Genomic DNA, 9,884 nt, shown 5'->3' with positions numbered 1-9,884 from the left:
TAGCGGAGATTGATAAATTCCAAAGTAGTTTTTTTTTGTTTGTTTGTTTTTTTGGCCTGGAAGACCTGGTGAATACCATAGAATCACAGGTTTTGAGGAGTTTGTAAGGGTCCATTATTGTTTGTTCTTCTGACTTTAGCCAGAATAAAAATTATCTCAACCTTAATCTCATCCAGCATTTTTTTAAATACTTAAGAAATGAAATGATTATAATACCATTACATTTTTCAATAAACCATTCCAATGTTTAGCAATCATCAATATAAAGAAAATATTTATATAAAATTTACATATCTCAGTTTAAATTTATGTCTTCAGTTAAAGATCAAATTCAGTTTAAGATCTTTTCTTAATTCAGTTTAAGATCATGCCTTCTGAAAAATGAAATAACATGAGTTTATAAGCTTTTTTTTTTTAAGTGGGCATCAAGCATTCTCAATGCTGGTAAGTTCACTTCTGGGCACCAGCAGATTATTTCCCATGATGTAGACAAAAAAAAAAATGTTTAATTTTATTAAACATTTGTTGACTGGTGAGAAGCAGCTTGACTATTATTCTTCCATCCAATTTCAATTTCTTGAAGGATGATTAAATTTACTATTTCCCTATACTCCATTCCTCTTTTTCTGTCCTTTGTTCTTCCCTTATTTTAGGTAATATTTAGAAAATATTTTCATTTTGCTAGTTCTATGGATAAAAGAATAGTTTCCACTTGTATACTGCTGGCTTTTTGTCTCACATGGTGCATAAGGTAAAGCTCTGAGGGGCTGTGGGATTTTGACTAAAGCATTGATATTCATCCAATGTGTTGTGTATTGTGAGCATTCAGCCCACACACTGAGACTCTTCCTCCTAGCAACTGTTTTCTACGTTCTCTTGTGAGTGGTAATAAAGTCTATTAAAACTAGCTGTGTGTGGGCTGACACATTTTATCTGGACTTCTCTCCAATACAGCTTTTAAATCTGGTATCTTAGCCTTGGTACACACATAATTAGACTGCTATTATAACCTTCATTTCCCCAACATGAATGATCTCAGTTCTTTTATTTCTTCATTAACCATTAACCCTAACTTATGTTCTTGTTTCTGAATTCTGCTAAACATATTTCCAAGGTCTTCACATTCCTCTTTTAATTTGGATTATCTGAAAAGAGAGGGTAGAGTACTCCAGTGATTTTTTTACAAATGCTGAATATAACGAAAGGGATGCTTCAGAGTCCCTACATTCTAATCCATTCTAATCTATATTCTAATAATTCAGTGTGTTCTCCTTGGGATTTCATATTCAGCAATACCTGTATGATAGAATTATCAAATCTTATAGGTGGAAGGAATGTTAAAGCTCATGCAACCCAAATCCTTCATTTTTTCAGATGAGGAAATAAAGGCTGAAAGAAGTTCAGTAATTTTCCCATAGGCCATATAGTTGATGAATACCAAAATCAGGACTATAAGTTAGGTCTGCTGATCATTATTCTGATAAACTATGAAGAGAATAATCATCAGCAGCAACAACAGCAGCAGCCCCAAGAACATCATCACAGCAACTATTACGTATAGAAGACTAAGTTTTGCAAAGCCAGATGGGTGAACTCATAATACAAGGCTTTCATCAACATACCACTGTTACTTCAAATGTTATAGAACAGGGATCCTCAAACTTCCTGTGCCCCAAGTTTCTTTGGCAACTGCTCTTATTTCTCAAATCTTTTAGGTTTAGGATAGAGATCTCTATACTTTCCCATTATTCCATACAACCTTACTTTCTTTTCCAAGAACACTCAGCAAGTATAGTTACATGTGAACTCCCTTCTTAAAATTCTCTCTCTCTCTCTGTCTCTCTGTCTCTCTGTCCCTCCCTCCTTTCCTCTTTTCCTCCTTCCCTCCCTCTTTCTCTTTCTTCTCTTTCTCTGTTTCTGTCGGTCTATCTCTCTGAATTTTTCTCTTTTTGTTGGTATGATGAGCTGTCATAAGGGAAGGGAAAAGAATATGTATGTATCAAGAGCCTATTATATGCTTATTATGCTAAGTGCTTTACCAATATTATTGCATTTGATACTCACAGCAGTATTGGGAGGCACTATTATTAATCCCATTTTGCAGTAGGACTTTTACTCAGGAAACTGAGGCAGATTTTGTCTTGCCCAGTATCACACAGCTAGTAAGTATCTGAAGCTAAATTTGAACTCAGATGTTTTTGACTACAGACCCAGTGTTCTATCTATTGTATCAGCCAAGGATTCCTTGGTAATCCTAGGAACCATTGACCTAATTAAAGAGAATAGTGTCTTAGAGGAGAGAAACCAAAAAAAAGGATTAACCACACTGTATTCATTCTGAGATGGATTAGTAAAAATTATGCTAAACCATGACTGCTTGAGAGACATAATGGAACTAATCTTAATCTCTCTTAATGGAAAGGTCTTTATGGCATAATAGACTAATTATGCAACTCAAAGCATTTTTCGACATTCAGCCCAAAGGTTCTCTAGTTAGAGAAGCCATTCTTGGTCCAGTTAAAAATTATCCTTCCTTTATTCTATTTCTCAAAGCTTTTATTGTATTTTCTGATGTATTTAACACATTTTATTTGTATTCCAGGCATTTTTATTATCATCTTATTTTTCCTTCTACGTTGTAAGCTCCTTTTTAGAGCAAGTTGCTCCTCTACTCCTGTACCCATGACCTGGGAGATACAATGCAACTCAGATATGATATATATAAATATTTGGTATATTTACATATGTTATTAATATATTTATGTAAATCTCCATATACCATTAACACATTGCATTGTGAAGTTGAAATACATGGCCCACTGAGGAAATGAGTCAGGTCTAACTTCTAGACTTAACTATATAGATGCCTGCATCAATGTTGTCTATTGCTAGATAGTATCCATAAACGTTTCTGTATTTTTAGCCATATTCTCCTCCTTCCTATCCTTGGCTTAATCATCTCCAGCAAAACATAGTTCTCTGTGCCAGGTAATAATATAACTTTGCCAGAAGTAGGTTGTAAGAATGTATTTTGAAAAATCTGCCAAGGTACCTTGTCATGTTTTAGAAAAGAAAGAAAAAAAGCAGACTTTTCTGTTGTTTCTGTAATGCAGAGCATTATTTTACCATTTAGGTAGTAGGGCCCTTTAAGTCATGGAAAGCAGAAATTACTGCTTAATCTTGCCCCAGACCTCTTTTCTCCTAAATCTAAATAATAGGGAAATGTACTCTTGCATAGCTCAGCATAGCCCATACCTCCAACGCAAATGGATAAGAAAGCTTGCAATATAATTGCTTTAGATAATTATGTTTATACCAGAGACCAGGATACCTGGTCTGGTTTGTGTGATCCCTGACCTGTAATGATGGGGTGCTCAGGTGCTTGTGCTTGTACTTGTGCCCCAATTTCTCCCTAGTCTCAGAAACACTGTCTCTGACAACCACTCCCCAGCCCAAGGACACTGTGCCTAGCAGTTATTCATGAATGGGCCTCAGCATGACCCTTATTTCTCTCCCTGGTACAGCTACACAGAGCTGGGCTGCTCAGGCCCCAACCCTCAGATCATGTCTCTGGAAACCTCCCAATTCCTTAGTAAGTTCCTGTGTTGTGAGAAAGCTTTCCCTTGTTGCAAAGCATTCTCTCATCAAGACAGAGGGAGAGGGGTGTCCTTGGCCAGCCCAAGGACTCTTCCTCCTGCCAGACTCCAAAGATCCATCCCCCTCTCTGTCCGGTATACTCCTTGTACTTTCCCATCCAAAGCCCCCAAAGACACCTGCACCTTTGGATGACCTCATCAGTGTTCCTGGCATTTCTTTCCCATGCTCTTTTCCATAAAAACCCTAGCTTAACCCCTGATCTGGCCTGCTTGATTTGGGTGTGCATACCCCTTGCAGCTGTGCGCTAATAAATCCACATTTTAAATTACGTCTGGGTCTCGCTCGCTGATTTCTCAGTACAACATTTCCAGATAGACAAATCACTGTTTCTATACTCCTCAGCAGAGGATCATCAACCCTGCTACTTGTTTCTTTTTCTTCTGACCCTTTCTTCTCTATAGATTCACTTTGTCATTGATTTAGGAAAAGTAGTTGCTTCACCTTCAGAGCATCCATTCTTTTCCCTTTGGAAAGAATCTTCTATTTGTCTCAACACAAAGAGTCTACAATTCTTTCTTCCTTCCTTTTCTGTGTGACATTTGTCTGCTGTCCACCTCTCCACTGACATGTCAGAGCAACCCTCAATCTCTTTGAACTCTTTTCCATCTTCATTTCCAACTTGAAGCCCTTCAAGTGCTTTAAAGAAAGCTCTTCTCTCTGGTAACCTGAAGAATAAAGAGGCCATCCTTAAGACCTGGAGTACTTTCTCTTTTAGGATCAAGATTGCGCTTTGGGCAGCAGAAATAGAAACATTACACACTTAAACCAGGAGACTGCAAAGTGATGTTTCCTTTCATTTGAAATAATGATTACCTTTCCTGAAATGGTATATATCTACCTCAGGATTTTTTTCTTATCTGCCCAAATGTCTATCCTCCTTTTGAATCTTAAAACGTTTTCATTAAATCCTTTATCAATAAAAAGTCAAATTGAGGGCTCCAGGACAGGCACTAAGCAGCTATTGGCTATGTGACATATGATGTTCAGGGAGCAACTAAGATGGGTTTTGGACAATTTCTTAATGTTGTTATATTAAATGCAAGTATTTTTAATACTAGAAAATCCTCCTCTTCATATCTGGTATTTATTTTGTGGTGTCATATTGCTTTCTTTTGTTCAATGCATCTTCCAAACCACAATGTACATGATACACAGACGATATCATTTTTAAACCCTGGGTAGTACCCACAAGTGGCTCATCCCAGCTCCAAAGATAAATACAGGAAATGTTTAATTAGTGGAAATTAATCAAAGGTGACTACAAAAGACGATGCAGGCAAAGACAATGTAAAATACTATGGGTAGAGCCAAGATGGTAGAGTAAAAGCAGGGACTTGCTTGAGCTCTGCCCCCCTAAACTCCTCCAAATGCCTGTAAAAAGTGGCTCTAAACAAATTCTAGAACAGCAGAGCCCACAAAGACAGAGTGAAGCAAATTTATAGACAAAAACAACCTAGATGGTTGTTGAGAAAGGTCTGTTATGCCAGGCTGGGAGAGGAGCACGGTATAGTGCAGGCTGAGCCTTTAGAGACCTGGCCCAAATGGGCCTGGAGTAAGCCTCAGGGGACTGAATCACTGGCAGCTGTGGTACTTTACAGACTTCTCAACCTACAAATGCCAAAAACAACTTAGAAGGTCAGTAGGAAATGTCTGTGGGATCTGGTGAGAGAGGAATGCAGGCCACCCCCAGGCCCAGTATAACCTGGGCTGATGGCAGCAGCAACAGTGACTGCTTCAAGAGACCTCAGCCTGCAGACAGCAAGGCAATCAAACAACTCACCAGAAGCAGATTAAAGGGATCTTTTTGCTGGCACTGAGGCAGGACTCTGTTGCTTTGGGCATAATTGGATCTGGGTCACAGTCCTGTGGTGAGGAGGAACATTGGCATAGCAAAGGTTGTAGCAGCAGAGGAGAGGGAGCCCTCTTCAACAGTTCCAGGGCAGAAAAGAGTGCTTGTGATCACCCAAAGACCAGAGCAGAGGCCAGGGGGAGAAGTAAACACCTTTCTTTAGATCATACCACCTTGGAAGAACTGAAAACTGACAGGTCTCTAGAAGTATCAATGAAAACAGCTACACAAAACTGCTGAAGCTTGGTACAGTACAATCTCCAACCTGGAAGTAGACCCTTACCTTAGCAAAGAGTTAAAAAGTCAAGTAATTGGCTGGGAAAATGAGCAGAAAGCAGGAAAACAAAACAAAAAGAAACAGAAACCCCACGCCCCCCCAAAAAAACCTCAGACTATACAATCTTAATTTTGTGACAAGGAAGATCAAAATACAGACAATACAGTCAAAGCTCCTACATCAAAGCCTCCAAGAAAAATATGAATTGGTTTCAGGCCATGGAAGAGCTCAAAAAGGATTTTGAGAAGCAAATAAGAGAAATAGAGGAAAAACTGGGAAAAGCAATGAGAGTGATGCAAGAAAATCATGAAAAACAAATCAACAGCTTGCTAAAAAAGACCCCAAAAAATACTGAGGAAAATAACATACACACAGAGAGAAGACTAGACTAAATGGCAAAAGAGGTCCAAAAAGCCAATGAGGAGAAGAATGCCTTAAAAAGTAGAATTGGCCAAATGGTAAAGGATGTCCAAAAGCTCACTGAAGAAAATAATTTCTTAAAAATTAGAATAGAGAAAATGGAAGCTAATAAGTCTATAAGAAATCAAGAAATTATAAAACAAAACCAAAAGAATGAAAAAAATAGAAGGTAATGTGAAGTATATTATTGGGGGGGGGAACTAACCTGGAAAATAGATCCAGGAGAGAGAATTTTAAAAATTATGGGACTACCTGAAAGCCATGATAAAAAAAAAAAGAGCTTAGATATCATCTTTCAGGAAATTATCAAGGAAAATTTCCCTAATATTCTAGAACCAGAGAGAAAATATAACGTGAAAGAATCCTCTGATCTCCTGAAAGAGATCTCAAAAGGAAAACTCCTAAGAATATTATTGCCAAATTCCAAAGTTCCCAGGTGAAGAAGAAAATATTCCAAGCAGCCAGAAAGAAACAATGAGAGTATGGTAGAACCACAATTAGGATAACACAGCATTTAGCAGCTTCTACAGTAAGAGATCGAGGGCTTGGGTATGATATTCTGGAGGTCAAAGGAACTAGGCTTAAAACCAGGAATCACTTACCTAGCAAAACAATGTAATCATTGAAGGAGAAAATTTGACATTCAATGATGTGGAGGAATTTAAAGCACACTTCAGAAGCCAAAGTGAAATAGAAAAAATGACTTTCAATTACAAGACTCAAGAGAAGTATGAAGAGGTAAACAGGAAAGATAAAATATAAGGTATTTATTAAAGTTGAACTGTTTACATTCCTACATGTAAAGATGACATTTGTAACTCATGAGATCTTTCTCATTACTAGAGTAGCTTGAGAGAATGCATATAGACAGAAGGCATGAGTTGAATATGAAGGGATGATATCTAAAAAAAGAAAATTAAGTGGTTTGAGAGGAATGTACTAGGAGAAGGAGAAAGGGAGAGGTAGAATGATATAAATTATTTCATACACAAGAGTCAAGAAAAAGTTTTTACCACAAGGGAAGAATGGGAAGGTGAAAGACATTGAGTGAATCTTAATCTCATCAGACTTGGCCTAAGGAGGGAATAACATACATATTCAATTGGGTATGGAAGTCCATCTTACCCTACAGGAAAGTAAGGGGGAATGTCTTAAGAGAGGGGAGGAGAGATGGAAGGGAGGACAGATTGGGGGAGGAGGCATTCAGAAGCAAGCACTTTTGAGGCAGGACAGGATCAAAAGAGAAAAAGGAATAAATGGGGGGAGATAATATTTGTATAGTATATTATTATTATCCATATCCCCCTATTTGTTAAGACTCTTAAAATCCTTCCATCAAATGAGATGGGGGGATTCATGCTTACAGAGACATTACTAAAACATTAGCTACCAAGACTAAAAGTGACCAAGACTACCAAAGTGACTAAATATTTTAGTCACTCTATCTTTCTGGAAATAATATTGAGAGACTTAGCCATGACAGAAGTATGGTTTTCTTTTTTTTTCCTTTTTTTCCCTTTTTTTAGTCTTTTTTTTTTATTAATTTATTTTGATTTATCAACAATCACTTCCTTATGCTTTTGAGTTGAAAATTTTTCTCCCCCTTCCTCCCCCCCACCCTCCTCAAGACGACACAAAATCTGATATAGGCTTTACATTTACACACCCATTAAACATATTTTCACATTCCACAGTTCCTGCGCCCTCACTGAGGCACTCGGAGGTCCAGGTGTTGGTGTTTGCCTGCTCTACCACCTGGGCTTCAGGATTTCTTCACAATTGGAGGCGTCAGGGCTCCTACAGTTCACCTGGTATTGGGTTGGAATCAATAAGGCTGGGGTTTAGGAAGCCTTTAGGTTGTTTTCTTCACCTCCTTTCAGATGAATGCTGCAGGATACTTGTCTGCCTGGGGCCCCATGTAGTTCTGCCTCCCTTATTTCTGCTGAGGCACTGGAAGACCTGTTTACTGGGCTGCTGCACTGCTGCTCCTCGTCTTTCTTCTAGTTCAGCTGTTCCAGGGTTTTTTTTTTTTTTCTGGGGTGATATTTTCTGGGTTTTCAGAGGATGATAGGGGAGAGTGACAGCGACTACCTTTTCACTCTGCCATCTTGGCTCCTGGAGGGGGAAGTCTCAGAAGTATGGTTTACTTAAGTAAGAACCTGAATTAAGCAAATTACATGTTGAAATGTGAAAATAGTTTAAACTGACAGACTTCAGGAGCCGTTGCCATCCATATAATCACAAAAAGAATATGATAGAGGCTCCTAAAACTTTGACTTGGCCATTATAAGAAAAATGTAAGGCTGATATGGATGAGAATAATATACTATAGGCAGGTTTCATTCAGAATATTCAGAATTGAATTTAGTATGTACTATGATGAGCAAGAGTAAAACTTTTAAAATACATCTTTTGAGTTCAAGAATAGCTATCTCTATACACCATGATCATTCAGTCACTAAGGTCCAGAGGGAATAAGCATTTATATGGTATTAATTATGTACCAGGCACAATGTTTACTACTTTAAACAAATATTACCTCATTTATTCCTCACAACAATGGTATAAATAGGTGCTATTATTATCCCCATTTGACACTTAAGAAAAGTGAGGCAAATAGAGGTTAAGTGACTTGCCCAGAGTCACTCAGCTTATGAGGTCAGATCTGAGCTCTGGTCATCCTTACTCCAGGTCAAGCCATTCCTTCCATTGTGCTGCCAATTGCTTTGAGTATATGATATACATGGGCTGACATTTTCTGTTTATTTTATAAAGTATATTACTTTTTTTCACATATCTATGTGAGCATTATCACCAATAACAGTTGTACATCAGAAAGCATTATCTCTGATGTCCATTCATTTTCTTATATTGTACGATTCAACCTAATTGCTTAAATATGTCTTGGATTCATCATTTTATCTGTTTACATGTACTCTTTTCACCAAAATAGATTGTAGTCCTTCCATATGTTAATAATTAGCTTAATGAAATGTTATGTCACATAAAGCAAAATATCACCCAATTATCAAACTTCTAGTCATGAGATTCTTTAGACGTACCTAGATTGGTCATCACATAGTAGATGTATATTTTATCTATAGGCCAGTAGCAAAAGACACTTTACCTTGTAATGAATGCTTTGATTTTGTTTGTTTGTTTGTTTGTTTTGTTTTTAGGCAATTGGGGTTAAGTGACTTGACATCTAGCGAATGTCAAGTGTTTGGTCTGAGGCCGGATTTGAACTCAGGTCCTCCTGATTTCAGGACTGGTGCTCTATCTACTGCGCCACCTAGCTGCCCCATGAATGCTCCTTTGGATTAGCTTTCAAAAATCTGTTAAATTGGGTCATCTCTAATATGTAATGAATTATTGAGGGAAAAAAAAAGGATGCTAGAGGAAGATTCAAATACTTGTGCAAATGTGTATTTAAAGTGGCAATTTTATTTTCATATTTTCTTGATGCAAATGAACATTAGAGGTCATACTGTAGGGTTTCATAGAATTATGATTAGGAATCGCTTGGCTAATAGGTAGAGCTAGATGATCCCCAAAATTAAACTTTTCTAGGAACTATGAGTCTGTGAAAATGAGTAGCAATGATGCTGGCAAAGTAGCACTCTCCCTACAATTTGTTTGTTAAAGGAATTTGATATTTCTTATGAGTTGTTGAACATATTG

This window comes from Phascolarctos cinereus, unplaced genomic scaffold (assembly GCF_003287225.1).
Source record: "Phascolarctos cinereus isolate Bilbo 61053 unplaced genomic scaffold, phaCin_HiC Scaffold_4;HRSCAF=312, whole genome shotgun sequence".
In the NCBI taxonomy this organism is placed as follows: Eukaryota; Metazoa; Chordata; class Mammalia; order Diprotodontia; family Phascolarctidae; genus Phascolarctos; species Phascolarctos cinereus.
Note: the sequence above shows the minus strand (reverse complement) of the source record.